The sequence below is a fragment of the Coffea arabica genome, chromosome 9e (assembly GCF_036785885.1).
Source record: "Coffea arabica cultivar ET-39 chromosome 9e, Coffea Arabica ET-39 HiFi, whole genome shotgun sequence".
Lineage (NCBI taxonomy): Eukaryota > Viridiplantae > Streptophyta > Magnoliopsida > Gentianales > Rubiaceae > Coffea > Coffea arabica.
In genome coordinates, this window is record NC_092327.1 from 3263096 (window position 1) to 3280632 (window position 17537).

Here is a 17537-nt window from a genome sequence, read left to right on the forward strand (position 1 = left end):
CTAAGTCAAGCAAGGAAGCGTCTTTCTATTTCGTCAAAATTTTGTGACTTTTGGATCTTTTTTTTTAATAAACAGAATACTGTTAATAAAATCTTAATGGTTGGAGCATACTTTATGAGATAAGAATCTTCAATCGAATGTTGAATAAAACTGAACTCAAATGCAATTCATGGTAATTCTTGAAAGCTTACTGATAGGTTGTGTCCCCTGATGGAAGCAACAACTTTGATTGCAGCAAGTAGGTGATCTTTCTTGATCATACTCGTTTGCTTCTAATACATATCAATCTATTGATTAGCCAGCCTCACCATAATCGTATAAAGCATACGTTCAGTTAATAAGTGAGACCAAATGAACCTACAACAGAAAACATTATGAGCAATAGATGAAATATAACAAAACTTAGGCACAAACATTATAGCATGTAGTCAAAGAAGAGGAGAAAGTGACTTGAAATTGAAGCAATTCCTTAGTACAAATCTGTGAACTCCAAATAAAAGGCTTTTCTGCACCAACATTTTCAACTTGTAATTAAATAAGTTCAATAGAATAGATGTATGGAGAAACATATGTAAATTTTTAACTTATATGAAAAGTAAATCGCTCATTTGGAATGTATAGAAGTACTGCACATATTATTGATTGCTAAAGAAGCTTATATGACATATTAGTATTAGAATGCACTACTCTATCAAAAGATATTGGAGCAGTGGACTCTAATACTGCATTTTCAGCTTGACAAAGTCATGTACCTAGGTTTTACAGGTTTATGGTTCTGGTAATAGGAGTCGTTAGCAGGTGAGGGAGGTTGTAGTAATTCTAAGTATTAGAATGCATTGCTCTATCAAAACATATTGGAGCAATGGATTCTAAAACTACAATTTAGCCACGATAGACCTGCTAAATTCTTCTCTAGCAATATCAAAAGGTTTTAGTAAGGATTGGGGAGTGTTCAATTCCCTTTTCCTTCCTGTTTTGGTTTCTTTATTGGGCTGACAGCAGTTTCTTCGATTGTGGTGGTATTTGGTGAAGCTGAGGTAGCAGTGTCTTCAAGCAATTTGTGGCTGGTTGTTGCAGCAGTTGTTGATTTAGTGATGAATCTTTTTTTAGTAGCAGTGGATTCGGCTATTTCTTGAAGGAGCAACTTGGCTGTTGGTGTGAACGTTTGTTCTTCTGCGACCTGTTTTTGCTTGATGTTTGTTGCTGTTCCAGTTTCTAAAGCTTGAAGAATTGTTTGTGAATCTAATAGAGCCAATGATATGTTGGGGACTTCAGCTGTTGGGTAGAATTTGATGATTGCATTTCTTCTTTAGAGTTGTCCTTGAAAAGTTGTCTCATATGTTTTGATGAAACAGATCAACCTGTACATTTTCATGATGGCAGAAAGTTCTTGGTTCATTGTTATTCCCTGAAATGATAAGCATCAATGTGAGTGTTTATATATTAGTATTTCTGTATATAAATGTTGAACAAAAACTTGAAAGTTAGGTGTGCTGATGTACATATGCCTCTGCATCCTTAAGCTCCACAGTAGTCAATTGTATCTGTCTTTCAGCTTCTTTTCCAGATATTAAGCATTGAATGCTTGCAGTTGGATCGGTCAGTGTTATTCCAATGTGACACCTTACGTGCAATGTCTGAGTTTTAGTTTATTGTACAATGTATTGTATAAAAGAGTTATTTTTAAACAGGTTAGATGAGAAACAACACCTTAGTTCCACTTCGGCTTCTTGTCTGCATGATGAATATTTTATGATCCAATTTGTATTTTCTTCAATAGTTTTCAAACAATTTGAGCATGCAGTATACTAAAAGCGAGTTTGGCCAAATGATAATTGCACTGTACCGCATATCCATGCTGTTTTTTGCTGCAAATGAATTGAAACTCTAGTGTATTACTATTTCATTTTCTGCAAAGTTGAAGTGTAAAATGATATTGCCGATTGGTTAGGGAAAAACTGTGGCGTTCTTACTGTTCCGAATGAGATTAATGCATCATGAATGGTCTTGATGTCCTCTTGGTTTGGCGGTGGAAGCAGTAATTCTGGATCTTTATATGCTTCTGCTTCTAATAAAATATTAACTTCATCTTTATGAATGCTATACTATTCACGAAGCGGCAATTCATCATGGACTGGTGGATTGATGAGAATGCATGATAGTCCTATTGTCGTCAATGACAAACCTGTTTAAGCAGAGAATTAAGATTTTTATGTGTGAGAAATATGAGTGATATGCAATGAATGTATACTGAATTTTTAGAGTAAGGGAGAAAGTAGAGACTTTCACTCTCATAGTAAAGATCATAGGAGCAGTTGCAATGGTGTTTGCAAGGATATTGCCTTCATGCTCTTGGAACTCATTCCATAAAGTGAGAAGCATCAATTTTTTCCTTTGAACAATAAGGACTCAATAAAAAGGATGATGTTAAATAATAATGTATGTGTTAAGTAATAGATGGAAGTGAGATTTCTTACTCTTCATTTACAATCAGAAAATCTCGTGATTGAATCTGGAGTTGTTTCTTTTTTAGGGAAGGCATATATGACCAATGCCTAGACACCTATAGTTTGAAGTAGTTAGTCAGATTTGAAAGTATCTAAGAATGTAAAATTGGATAAAATTCTGCAAAGATATGTTTTTTATATAACACTTACTTATCAGAGTAATATCAGATTCTGCATGTTTATGTGCATCAGAAAAGTTGTCAAAGGTGAAAGGACATGGAAGCATTGGAGGAATTGGTTCGAGGTAGCACTCAATCAAAGTTGAGTAATGAAGGACCCAAGAGTACGGATATTTGCTAACTTTGTATGTAGGAACAACATTGATAATAGTTGCACCAGAGATGTAGTATCGCTGGTATGGAACTAACAGATTTCTGAACAGTCGGATGCAATTTTCATAAGCTGCTGCAGAGACTTTGGTTCCCTGTTTGTAGTGTTTGTAGTTGAGTTAGTATACTATAAGGTAACATTATTGTGTATCTTCTATATGGATATCTGCATGAATGAGTTTGCAATCAGGTAGGAGCAATCAAGTAGGAGTTGTGATTTTTTTAGAATAAATCATAGACAGTTAACATTTTTTTGACCCTCTATGTATTGTGGAATCTTAGGTTTATGGATTGTAAATTGAGGGGAATAGGAAGAAACTGTTGTTTATGTTTTATTGGTGATTATGATTGATGATCATGTATGAGATAAAAGTGAATGAAATTTGTAATTATCGGGAGCAGCAAGAAGATGATTCAAAGTGGTTAAAGTTACTTAAATGTGTTCAATATTCTTGTGAATTAAAAAAGGTAGCAAGAGGAAGCAATTTGTATGAATTTTCTGCTACATAGTGAGAGTATTATATGAAAATGTAGTTTATAAGCATAGCATTGCATATTGAACTTTGAATGCTAAGTTTTTATGTTTTCTCGAATCTCAGGTTCCAAGAGAAAAGGGAAAGCTGTTGTTTATATTTTGTTTTTGTTTTACTACTATTGAGACTGAATTTTCAGAAGGTGTTAAACATTGATTTGGATCAGTTTGAAAACATACAATTTTTAAAAGTTAGAAATATAAATTTATTAAGCCTTGTTAATATAGGTGGTTCTTAGTGGTTAGTACTGATTGTATATTTATGTATATATCCAGAATTTGTTGTGTAAATTAATAGTCCAAATAAAAGTGAACTTGCAAGCAAACTGAAATTTGGATCTGTCATATCTAGGCTATTTTTGCTAAGTAATCCTATGCAGGCAGATCATAGAATATATAGAATACATAAAATTTTAAAGTGCAACAATTTCTAAAGGATAGGGTATGAGTGAATTAGAAATCAAATATTATTTTCTAGTAAAGTGTAAATATAGCTATGTAGTCATTTTTGTCTTGGATAGTCTAAGAGAATAAACATTTAAGGAGTCGTTGTAAGAATGGGATTAATCTATAGTTATTTATATTGGGTGATGAATGTACATAGTAGTTAGTAAAGTACTTGGGCATTAGTGAGCATGAATCGTTGGATCCTTCTAGGTGGTGCTTTCCGAGTGTACTGAATGTGATTCCTCTCAACTACTTGAATAAGAACTGTCCATTTGTCTGATTCTTTGTCAATGTCCAGCACAGTCGAAATATGTCTAGGCATTTTGAACTGCATTACGATGAAGTATAGTGAGAATTTTATTATTTCGGATGAGAAATAGTAATTATAACTGGTAAAGGGCTGCATACATAGGAAAACACTAAAAATAGTAAGAGAGATGAGTCATGAATGTACTTATTTGTAGTGGTTCTGTATGCTGAAGTACTTCTTTATACACTATGTTTTTTGTTTTGTCCATCTAATGAGGGGAAAAATAGGCTGGTTTTATTAGTATTCTAACTACTGAGGCTATTTTTGCTCTTGAGAGAGCAACGTATAATTGACCATGGGAAAACACAGGTTCTTTCAAATATATACCCACAAAGTCTAAGGTTTGTCCTTGTGCTTTGTTAATAATCATTGCAAAGCACAAGCGAACTGGAAATTGGATCCTTTTGTATGAGACTGGATATTGGTCATCGGCTGGTGGTTGCATTGGAATTCTATGAATAAATACATCTTTTCCAGAGAAATCACCAAATGATATGGTAGCATGAATGATGTTTTTACTGAGGAATTTGATTGTAAGCCTTGTGCCATTGCATAATCCCTCAGTTGGATCAAGATTTCTTAAGAGAATTATTGATGCATTTGGTTTCAAAACTAATCTGTGTGGCGGTAAACCACTTGGAGTCAATGTATTCAGCAAGTCGATATATTTAGCCTGGTGATTTTCATTTAATGTCTCTTCATAACTCAAGTATTCAACTGCTTCTCCTGGATATCTATCTATGAGAGCATTATTTATCTCATCAACAAATGGATTTTTCGTTGTTAGTATTGCCCTGTTTAAGAAAGAAGATGAGATTTGTGATCCATTGGTGATTTCAGGATACACCATTTGGATCAGTTTTTGAAGTGCATCAGATTCATTAGTGTAAGGAACTAAGATAGAAGGTGGAATTTTCACTAAATCATTAGCTTCTGTGTCAATTGTCCCATCTCCAATCTTTAATAGGAACTCTATAAATGCGGGGTCTAATCTTGCTCTCATATTTTCACTTAAGTTTAGTTTCTCAAGTTTGTCCCATATTAGAGAATTGATTAGATAGGCATTTATCACTTGACTTTTTGCTCCCTTTCGAACTACTGGAAGTGTCTGTCTAAAATCTCCTCCAAGGACAACAATTTTTCCCCCAAAAATTTGTGTTGAATCCATGAGGTCTTTTAACAAATCATCCAATGCTTCAATTGCTGTTTTTTTGGACATTGGTGCTTCATCCCAAATTATTAACTTTGCTTCTCTAATCATTGTTGCCAGAGAAGTTTGTTTGCTAATTCTACATATTGTACTCTTAGAAATATCAATTGGGATCTTAAATCGAGAATGTGCAATCCTACCACCAAGCAAAATAGAAGCTGCAATTCTTGAAGTAGCAGTTGCGAGTGCAAGAAAGCCTTTGCTCCTCACATCTACCAATAAATTCCTATAGAGAAATGTTTTCCCTGTTCCTCCCAGACCATCTATGAAGAAAGCGCCGCTTTTTCTTGAATAAATTCTCTCAGTAATAACTTTGAATGCTTGTTTTTGTTTTTCATTAAGCATGTCAATTCCACTCAAATCATAAGGTGTAACAAGAATGCTTTTTTCTGCTCGTAATTCTCTAGTCAGGTCTTCTACGTTGTTATATGACAAATTAGGTGGGACAAAGTTGTAAGAACGTATGCTCTTTTCCATTGTTTGTAGGAAACCGTCTATTTGTTATAGAGCTTTATGTTCAATTTCTTTAAATGTTAATGTTGAGCATCGGACAAGATCCTCCAACATTGACACTTTGAATTTTTCCCACAGTTATTTTGGATTATTTGGACAAGAGTAAACTAAGAGTGTAGCGAAAAGCCTTCTCATTTCGTAAGGCGTCTTAAAATGCGAGGCTTCTTGTAAACAGATTTCTTGACTATTATCATCTTGCAATAAATTTCGAATTAATGTTGCTTCCCTAAAAGTATCTACTGTAACACCATTGTAAGTTCGTAAGTCCTTGAATGAAGTGGGACATCAAACTTTTGAGAGGAGGAGCCTAAAGTAGTATCTCTCACCTTCTGTTGGATGTGCGGTCATTATTCGTCCAACAGAGTCTCCTCTTTCTCTGAGTTTCCAATATCTTTGGCTTGGTTTCCAAACAAAGTGGTCTAGAAATTATGAGTATGTACAATTCAATCTTTGTGCATCTTCATTTGTCTTATTCATATGAAAAAATTATGTTAACATTGTTGTCTTAAAATGAGGATTTTCTGTAACATTTTGAAGATTAGCTAACTTCTTGAAGACTACCGGTTGATAGTTTTCAAGATGTAGCTGTAAATGGATAATTGCAGGTTTGATTTCAATTGTACAAAATCTGAATATTCTCCATACAGCTTCAGGTGGAGAAATTCATCTTGCTGATACATATTGTTCGATTTCATCTACCACATTGTCAAAAGTAGACGATAAAAGGCAAAAGCTTGTTTTATCATGACCCTTACATATATATTTGACAGCTTTGATTGTTGAATATATTTCAACATTCATATGGCAGTCAAATTTGGCCAATAGATATGAGTTATATGGGACAACCTATCTATTGTCTAAAACAGCACTTCTAATTGTTACTTGGACACCATTGTTTGTTCTTCTATATTGAGGATATGCGTCTACTGTTTGAATGGTCTCTTCACAAAAATCTTTTGGATAATTATTTAGATAGACGCCATTCTTTGTCATGCAAGCATTCGATGGATTAGCAGGACCACAAGGGCCATGGAGCATGTGTTTGACTACCATCTCATATGGATGAGGGTAAGTTTTTTTACGTGGAATTTTTGCACACACAATTCTATCGTATTCTTCTGCACTATATAATTTACATTTGGACTTTAATATTAATAAGAAATGAGCATGTGGCATTCCTCATTTTTGGTATTCAATTACATAGGTATAGGTAGCCACCTCACCAAAAATACATTTTTTCAGTAATTTGTCTTTTAAGACTTCTAGTTTTGAGTGGAATACTCTAGCAAGCATATTGTTCGATTTCATCTACCACATTGTCAAAAGTAGACGCCGAAAGGCAAAAGATTGTTTTATCATGACCTTTACATATATATTTGACTGCTTTGATTGTTGAACATATTTCAACATTCATATAGCAGTCAAATTTGGCCAATAGATATGAGTTATATAGGACAACCCATCTATTGTCTAAAACAGCACCTCTAATTATTACTTGGACACTGTTGTTTGTTCTTCTATATTGAGGATATGTGTCTACTGTTTGAATGGTCTCTTCACAAAAATCTTTTGGATAATTATTTCAACAGACGCCATTCTTTGTCATGCAAGCATTCGATGGATTAGCAGGACCACAAGGGCCATAGAGCATGTGTTTGACTACCATCTCATATAGATGAGGATAATTTGTTTACATGGAATTTCTGCACGCACAATTCTATCGTATTCTTCTGCACTATATAATTTACATTTGGACTTTAATATTAATAAGAAATGAGCATGTGGCATTCCTCATTTTTGGTATTCAATTACATAGGTATAGGTAGCCACCTCACCAAAAATACATTTTTGCAGTAATTCGTCTTTTAAGACTTCTAGTTTTGAGTGGAATACTCTAGCAAGCATATTGTTTGATTTCATCTACCACATTGTCAAAAGTAGACGCTGAAAGGCAAAAGCTTGTTTATCATGACCTTTACATATATATTTGACTGCTTTGATTGTTGAACATATTTCAACATTCATATGGCAGTCAAATTTGGCCAATAGATATGAGTTATACGGGACAACCCATCTATTGTCTAAAACAGCACCTCTAATTGTTACTTGGACACCGTTGTTTGTTCTTCTATATTGAGGATATGCGTCTACTGTTTGAATGGTCTCTTCGCAAAAATCTTTTGGATAATTATTTCAACAGACGCCATTCTTTGTCATGCAAGCATTCGATGGATTAGCAGGACCACAAGGGCCATAGAGCATGTGTTTGACTACCATCTCATATAGATGAGGATAATTTGTTTACATGGAATTTCTGCACACACAATTCTATCGTATTCTTCTGCACTATATAATTTACATTTGGACTTTAATATTAATAAGAAATGAGCATGTGGCATTCCTCATTTTTGGTATTCAATTACATAGGTATAGGTAGCCACCTCACCAAAAATACATTTTTGCAGTAATTCGTCTTTTAAGACTTCTAGTTTTGAGTGGAATACTCTAGCAAGCATATTGTTTGATTTCATCTACCACATTGTCAAAAGTAGACGCTGAAAGGCAAAAGCTTGTTTATCATGACCTTTACATATATATTTGACTGCTTTGATTGTTGAACATATTTCAACATTCATATGGCAGTCAAATTTGGCCAATAGATATGAGTTATACGGGACAACCCATCTATTGTCTAAAACAGCACCTCTAATTGTTACTTGGACACCATTGTTTGTTCTTCTATATTGAGGATATGCGTCTACTGTTTGAATGGTCTCTTCGCAAAAATCTTTTGGATAATTATTTCAACAGACGCAATTCTTTGTCATGCAAGCATTCGATGGATTAGCAGGACCACAAGGGCCATAGAGCATGTGTTTGACTACCATCTCATATAGATGAGGATAATTTGTTTACATGGAATTTCTGCACGCACAATTCTATCGTATTCTTCTGCACTATATAATTTACATTTGGACTTTAATATTAATAAGAAATGAGCATGTGGCATTCCTCATTTTTGGTATTCAATTACATAGGTATAGGTAGCCACCTCACCAAAATTACATTTTTTCAGTAATTCGTCTTTTAAGACTTCTAGTTTTGAGTGAAATACTCTAGCAAGTAAATCTGATCTATTTTGTGCTTCTTCTCCATGAATTAAATATTCTTTTATTTCTGGCCAATTATGATTACATGTCATAGTCAGAAAGATATCTGGCTTTCCAAATTTTTGGACCAAAGTCATTGCGTCCATATATTTGCGTCTCATATTCCTTGGTCCTCCAATGAAGGAGGGTGGTAATATGATTCGCTGACCGACTTTTGATGCTTCTGTCTCACCTCTAGTCATAGCATCAATGATTCCTTGTAAAAATTCCTTTTGTATTTCCTCTTGTTGATTTCTAAAGAAGTCAAGTCTTTGGCTTTCTAATTTGACATATTGATCTACTACGTATTGTTGTAGTAGTCTTGCAAAGTGAAGGAGGAATGATTCATCGTTATCCCTTATTTGGAGCTTATAAGCATAGTGCTCTCGCACGGAAACAAATCTGGATCTTCTTGAAAGCTACTCATTACTGTGTGGATTGAGAAAAAAAAATTTTGTTAGTTGATATTTTTGTGAAATTTTACATTAAAGAGTGCTGATTAATAAACGTGTATTTACTTACCAACCTCTTCATTCTCAAGTAATTCATCTACATTAGAGACATTGATGGGGCAAATAGATTCGGTTGTAATTTTTTTTTCCTCAATCTCTTAGTTTGTGGTTTTATTCCCTTTTTGGGAATGCCTTGGTGCTATCCTAGATCACCAAAAGGAAACATTAGTGGGTATTGAAGCGGATCATAACATCCATAATAATATTGAATATTTTTTGAGGTCCCACTATGAGTGTGCACTCTAATGTCTCGCTTTCCTGTTTGTCTATTATCTTCACCTTCAATCCACAAAGCTGCTACTTGTGAGCTTGTAGGTTTATTATAGACTCTCTGGTCTAGACCAGGAATAGTCTTTAGGACAATGTGATAATTATCGAGATTAGGCACTCCACTTAAAGTTTGAAAAAATTTAGCGTATGGATTGTTTTCCAACACGCACATGAGTTTCTTAACTAAAGTTTCTGATAACCTCGGGCAAGATGCTATTCGATTGGCTAACTCAATTTCAAGATCATGAAAATATAATTGAAGATTTTCGCCATGATCATTGGCTGAGTTTAAATCATTTAAAAAATGATAAATTTGCCCTTGAATTCTAAATGTATAGATTCCTTTATTTCTTTTGCAGAGTTTCTTGTCATATTTAACATCAAAAGAGGTGATACCAAAGTGGTTGTTATAAGTTCTAATCATAGCTCTAAAGGTTTTTGCTTCTTCCGAGGATGAAGTTAAGAGCTCTTTTAGAACATTAGGAAGTTTATTCTGAGAGAGAACTACTTCACCGTTGGAACAACAGAAATTCATTGTCTCAGAATAGAATTTCTTTGCTTCCGCAATGTTGACACTGCTGCTCCAATGGTAACCTATCAGGGTAATCAGGTATCAACCTTAGCAAATCTCTTCCACTCGGATGCGTCTTACCTATAATGTGATTTGCATTCATTGATTAGTATTTCTTAAATCTTGCAAATTTTTGTATCCTAAAATTGAAGAGAAGTGAGTATAAAGCTGAATGGTTATTATTGGAGGATTGTTTCGATGTTTGAATCAATGATTTTTGAGAAGAATTATTGATAGTGTTTATTTCATATTGACAGTATTAAAGATGGTCTGAAAGTTTTTATGAATTTAGAAAAGATAGTTTGAAAAGGTTTTAGTAAACATGGTCTGAAAATTAGATAGCAGTGATATAAATTTACAAAAAAATGGTTTGGAAATTTTTTTAAAATACTCATAATGTTTTATGGTTAAGACAATAATTATGTGAGTTGAAAGAGGAAGCTAAGTTGTCATGAAAAATCAATGAACAAAAAGCATGTATATATTTTTTGATTATAAATAAGCACTGAAAATAAACAAAATGTTGTAGTAGCAAAGCAGTACTAGTGCGAACACTGCAATGTTTAGAATATTTGAAGCTAAAATAAATTGGAGGAAAAAATTCATATGTTACTACCAGTATATCGGAGATTTTTTTTTAAACCTTTTTTTGTATAAAAACATTTATAGAAGAAAGTGGAAATAGACAAATCTCAAATAGAGAATTCATTACCTTTTTGGGTTAGTGATTGTACATTAGATTGTAATGCAAAGTTGGTAGCAGCTATGCAATTCTCAATCCTTTCCAATCTCATAGCTGGGACATGTTGTATTTTAGTGCAAACATGTCTACGTAATTTCTTTGATTTCCACTTTATGTATGCTTGTCTTCTATAATTCTTTCTCTCAAAGCATTTTTCTTCAAGATAATGTGCAAGAGGATGAGAAAGAATAGCAGAGAAAGGTAGAAATGAAGAAGGTGGTTGAGAAGTGGAAACATTTGTTGTTCCACTTATATCATGAAGTTGAGTGATTGTGATATTATAGTTCTCATTAAAGCTGTCTTGATAGGAAGATGTTCTATTTGAGCTTGATCTAAGATCAATATCATTAGGCTGAGGGCAGCTCTTGATAAGAGAAGTATGGATTTCAGAGACACATGTAAAATTGATGGAAGGCGAACCGTGAGAGTGAGCATAAACCTCATCAATATTAGAGGTTAATAGGAGCTGGTTACGATTTGATTGATTTAAGGTCCTTAAATGAGAACCATCTAATCCGTGCATAGATGCGACATTGGGAGAGGATAAATGTTTAGAAACAGGGACAACTTCATTACTATAATTCTTATGATCCTTCCTAATCATGTTACTATTTGGGTTTGTCATAAAGTGGAAGGTGGGATGAATTAGATGAGTGTTATTTCCTGAGGTCTGAATATCTACATATATAGTATCAGAATGCATATGGATTGGATTAGCAGGATGAGCCTAAGAAAATGGGAGGTTTGTTGATAACTCTTCACATTGTTCTATTGTATGAGAGCTATTTGCGTTCCTTTTTAATGAAGCCTCAGCATTGTAACATTTATCGAACCACTCATCTACTAAACTAAAGGCTTTACTTACATTCCTTTTTCTTTTCATTTTAATGAAAGTAGGAGTAACGAAATGTCACTAATGATAGCTAATGAAGAGAGTAAAGCTAACTTCTATATATATGAAATCCAAACTATTAGATACAAGGAGCTGACCAAGAGATACAAATGTGAGACTAATTGTTTGAGACTGTCGTATTCAACGAATTAGAGTGATTAAATAGTAAAAGGCAAAATGTGAGAAAGAAAAATGATATAAGCATAGAGATTCAGTTATGATATTCTCCAGGGTGTAGTCAAGCAGAGCAAAACTTAAGCACGAAAATTGCAAGATATAGTGAAGGAATAGAAGGAATGACCTTGAATTGAAGCAATTCTTTAATACGAAACTGCCAACCCCAAACAAAAGCCTCTTTAGCACCGACGCTTTTATATCGTAACTAAACCCCTGAACAAAGTTGGCAACCAAAATAAAATGTAGAAGAAAGGTATCAGTCAATGTAAAACTATACAAATTATCCAATATGTTTAAACTATACTCAGATGAGAAAAAATTAGAAAAAGACAAAAATATAATTAGGCACACTTTAAATGAATGTCAATCTGCTAAGGAGAAAAAAAATTGAAATATTAAGAAATACCAGAATGGACATATCAATAATTTCATCCAGAAATTTCAATGCCAAAATTCAAGCAACCCGAAACACTAAATCAAGACAGTAGATATAAAACCAATATCATGTATATAGTGATTTAAAATTGCAATAGTAGATCTAGATTCAATTTAGTGCTAGAATATCACAAAAACTTTTCCTCAACAAAGATGTGAATTTTGTGCAACTTCTCATATTGTGGATTTAATATTTGAGAGTTTTGTGCAAAAAGAAACATTGCCTCTAGAAATAACTTTGATTAAGTAATATTCTACACTTCTAAGCTAGCCAGAAAAAATGCTAGAAACTCAATATTAGAATTCTCTGTTCGAAACTTTGTTTCTTCTATCGCCTACCTAACCTTTGTGAACAATATCTCCAATGTAGGGCAAAACTTTAATGTGTAAGACTTTATCTTTTATTCTCATTTTCATAAGTGGGATTTTAGCAAACTTTTCTCGTATCTTTAAGACATGGATGGCGGTATTCATTCTGATGCCTTTAGGTAACTTAAGCTTGAAGTTGAGGTTGAGAATTTAACTTGTTTTAGCTTAGTTGTCTCTATTCAGCAAGTAGTGACAACGCTTCTTGGGTAATTAGTTGTAGTATATTATTAACAGGAAAAGAAAAAGCAAGAAAGTGTATGAGAACTATGCAAGACTCTTTCTTTGGAGCATTTATAATTTCCTTTTTAAACTTCCTCTCTCTTTAGTGTGATACGATTGTTTCTCCAATTTTATTTACTTATTTATTTTTAATTTTTTAAGAAAAAACTGGAAGTATGACATACGTAGCACCTCAGCTTTTCCTATCTCCTCTCTTTTTGTTCAACAAAAGATTATGTGAAGATCTTTCCCATTACTTTAGAAGCAGATGCATTATTATTTCCTGTTGTGATTAGTAATTGATAGCTAATGGTTTAGTACTCTTAAACTTTTCACTCTGTGGCCCTAGGGTGCATGAAAATGTGAATTTTATGCAATCAACTTGTTGTAACATGTAACAGGAACCCAGCTGACTTTGACTGTTAAATAGGAGAACTTACAATCTATGGACTTAATACTCGCAAGGGAACTTAGAACTGATAACGAAAAAAGTAAGGGAAAAAAATTCAGTTGACAAGTATTAACTGAAAGCAAACGAACTTATAACTGAAATATGTGAACGCTAAATCAGAAGCTCTTCTGCACCAATTCTTTCAAAGTGCAATTAAACCCCTGAAGAAATTTGGCAACCAAAATAGAAAGTATACAGATTATCCAATCTCTTCAATACTCATGCGAGAAAATATTAGACACAAAAAATGAGTAGTTACCTTTAGTCGGAAATGTTGAAGAGGAAAAGGAGGAAGAACCGTCGATTTTTTTGTGAGCAGTGTTTGTGTTCCTAATGTATATATAGAGACACGAACTCTATCAGTTCTTAGGAATTTTTCTTTCACTGTCGATAATTTGCCAACTAGCCAACAGAAATAAAAACAAAAGGAGAAACGTATATCCCTAGCAATGGTATTAGGCATCATGAACAAAATAGATAACGACACAAAATTGATGAGTTGTTAGAGATTTTTCTTCTCACTCTTGATAATTTGTGAATTGGCAAACGAAAAGGAAGGCAAAAGGACAAACCTATATCTCTAGTAATAGGTAGAAATCATACCTCATACCTGACTTTTTGTGGAATAATCCCATGGTTCGGATATGAATGGGCAGCCATAATTGACTCTTTGTGGAACAATACCACGGTTGGGATATGGATGAGTAGCCATAATTTGGGGGAAAAGATGGTCAAATTATTGACCAAGTGTTGGAGGAGATCAATTGGTACTTTTGTTTGTCCGAACCAGAAAGAAAACGAAAGAGAAAGAAAGGAATGGAAACAGAGAGGGAGGGACGAAGGAGAAAAAGTACAGCTGAACATGAAAACAAAATGAAATCTGCAAACATACTTCTTCTGAAGCAAAAAAAAACGAAGCGGAAACAATGGGAAAGAGAGGGCAAGAATGCTAGGCAAAAATTCAAAAACACTTCTAAACAATTCGCTACTAATGGAAGAATTGAAGTTGTACTTTTCTTCGTTGAACCAGAAAGAAAAGAAACGAGAAATAAAGAAACGAGAAACAGAGAGAGAGAAAGGAAGAAGAAAACAAAAGATGATGGGCTAAAAGGAAGCAGAAAGTGAGTGTTTTGTCTTACTGCCACATAGGTGAACTTCTTTTTTTATTTGACATTTTGACTTCTTGTCTTCCACAACGGACACAAAAGAGAAGCAGCAACTACTGCTTTCTTTTGCTGAGAAAAGCGAGGAAGAGATGGGAAAGACTGAGAAAGAAAGCAAAAGATTATTCACAAAAAGTCAAAAATAGCCCTCAATAGTTAGTTACTGTTTTGGTGCTAATTATTTTTCCCTGGGCAAGATAGTAATTTCATGTAACAAGACAAAAATGACCTCACCAGTGATATACTATTCGGAGAACTAATCAATATTCTCAGGGCATAAACGGAAGAAAAATTTTCTCCCTCCCCTCATGCTGCCACATGGCTGAACGTGGGAGTAGAAATCTTAACTCTTTCTATATATGTAAGAAATAGAACCAAAACATAGGATTAGGGCTGAAAAAAGTAAGAGGAAGAAAGGAGGCGCCGGCCAAAGGAAAAGGAAAGAAAAATAGCAAAAAAGGAGAGAAAACGGGAGAGAGGAAGTGGAAGAAAATTGCAGAAAATTTCTGGAAAAAACTGGTGAACCAGCCTAGTTCAGGGAGACTTTTCTCCTTCGTTATAGATCGGTTTCGAGTGATTTTTCCTTCTGTATTTTCGAGATAGAGGGGAATAACTTTCGTGTTGAGGAGTTTTGCTGAAAAACATCAGGAACCCTTCAAATCTCAGCCCAAACTTCACTCTTCGAAATTTTTTCCTGCAGAATCTTGAGCCAGGGTTGAGCAGGAGACCCCGTTTAAAGGCCATTTTCTTCTTTGTATTGACTTCTTTTGAATTGATTTTTGATTTCTGGATACTCTATCTATGTAGGAGAAGAACTTTTGGATTGGAAATTTTCAGAGAAAACGTTTCTAAACTCGTCGGATCTGGGCCTAAACTTGCTACACTGTCAGCTCTTGAAGCTTATTACAGCAAGTTTCAATCTTCAAGTTCTTGCGTTCAGATCCATTTCCTTCGAGAATTATCGTGTCGTTTTATCCTTTAAAGCGCCAAAGGTGATGTATTTCATCTTTTTCTTGCCATCTAAGCTTAAATCTGTGCCAAAATCGTCCGAATTCTGCCTGCACTTTCTTTCTTCTTCTTGCTGCATTTTTTTGCTCATTTTATGGGATAATAGTTCAGATTTTATTGCACAATTTCGTATTAAATGTACCAAGATTGAATTTTGATGATGTGGTTGTGTGGTCTTGCTGCTTTGGTCTGAAACTTTGGATCGTTTGTGGTGTTTGTTGTGTTTGATAAGATGCAAAAGAAAAAGGGTTGCAGAAGAAAGAAGAAGAAGAAAGCTTATGTGGGTTTCCATGGAAATTTTCTAAAATTTACATTTTGGCCCCTCAACTTTTGCCTAATTTCATTGTGGCCCAAATCTGGAAAATTTCAATCAATTTTGCCCTTTTTAAACTTTAATATTCTTTTGCATGTTTTATGTGACTTTTTGGGTAGATTAATTCTGGGATTTAATGCATAATTAAGGCTTACTATTTTTTGTAGATTTATTACTTTGTTTGGTTTTAATAAAATATGTTAGTTTGGGTTGAAGGTTATTTCTGTTTGGGTTTTGATAAAAGGCTTTGATTTTATATTTTTGGGTTTTAGTTTAGGTTTGGGAGTTTGAATCCCACTCTTTTTGGTTGGGTTTGTTTGGAGAAAACTATGGGCTGGCCTGTGTATTTTGTCTTGGACTTTCGATTGGGCTTAGGAAGCTTTGGCCTAAAGAAATTAAAAGAAATGGCCCAATGGCCTTTTATCAAGCAATCTGGTGACGAATTTGCAGTCTGGTTCTTGGATTTTTGTGTAATTTTATTGTAGCCCTAAAAACTTTGGATTTCTTTCAATAGATCCCTAATTTAATTACAATTTGGTCCCTAAACTTTATTTGTCTTTAATTTTGGCCTTAATCTTTGTAATAATTATAATTTAACCCCAAAAACTTTCTTAATTTTCACAATTAGGTCCCTAATAGTTTTGATTTCTTAAATACAAGTTGTTTATCTTCTTTAATTGTTAATTATACTTTATTTAAGTGCTTGATTTGATAGATTTCATGATTATTTCCATTTCTTTATAATTAAATTGGTGTCTTGATTATTTTGTTGATTTTGGAGCATAAATAGGGCAAATTTCAGCCCATTTAACCACAACTTCAAGGGAGGTAATTTCTTTTATTATTTTAAATTCTTTTATATGCTTCTATGTGCTTTTATGTGTAATTGCATGTTTTGACTGCTTTTTTCTTTAATTACCCATTTTATTTATTTTAAGTTTCATTTATTCTATTTAATTTTGATGATTATTTGAGAGGCATTTAAGTGCCAAGTTGTAATAGATAGATGCTCAAGACATGTTTTTAGTTAGGCTATGTAATAGATAGATTTTAATTTTGCCAAAAATGTAATTAATTAAATAAATGTAATAGTTATGTTATTATTTTCAAATTCCCCCTTAGATTGTAGTTAGGGTCCCGAATATAATAGTTAGCCTTTTATTTGCGTTTATTTACTTGTGTGCTTGCATGCTTGCGTGCTTACGTGTTTATTCGCTTTCATTAGGATTTTGCATTTAGAAATTATATTTATGTGTTATGTGTTCTATATAAATTATGTGTTTATTTGTTTTAATTATGTTTTATATAATTTATTTATTTATAATAAATGCATGACGTCACGACACTAGTTCAACGCTAGTTGTGGCCTTTCTCTCCGATTTCTCACTAGTCCAACACTAGTGAAGATTTATAGAAAT

General features: G+C 33.6%; 2 long non-coding RNA genes across 2 annotated transcripts; both read right to left on the minus strand.

Moving 5' to 3' along the window:
* Nucleotides 1-1120: 1120 nt before the first annotated feature.
* On the minus strand, nucleotides 1121-2159 carry LOC140014496 (uncharacterized). Its single transcript, XR_011821256.1, has 2 exons — nucleotides 1503-2159; nucleotides 1121-1408 (listed from the first exon to the last, which is right to left on the minus strand). It is a non-coding gene; the product is annotated as an uncharacterized lncRNA (long non-coding RNA).
* A 1602-nt stretch (nucleotides 2160-3761) lies between these two features.
* LOC140014796 (uncharacterized) lies at nucleotides 3762-14220 on the minus strand. Its single transcript, XR_011821488.1, has 3 exons — nucleotides 13895-14220; nucleotides 12286-12374; nucleotides 3762-4143 (listed from the first exon to the last, which is right to left on the minus strand). It is a non-coding gene; the product is annotated as an uncharacterized lncRNA (long non-coding RNA).
* Nucleotides 14221-17537: the final 3317 nt, after the last annotated feature.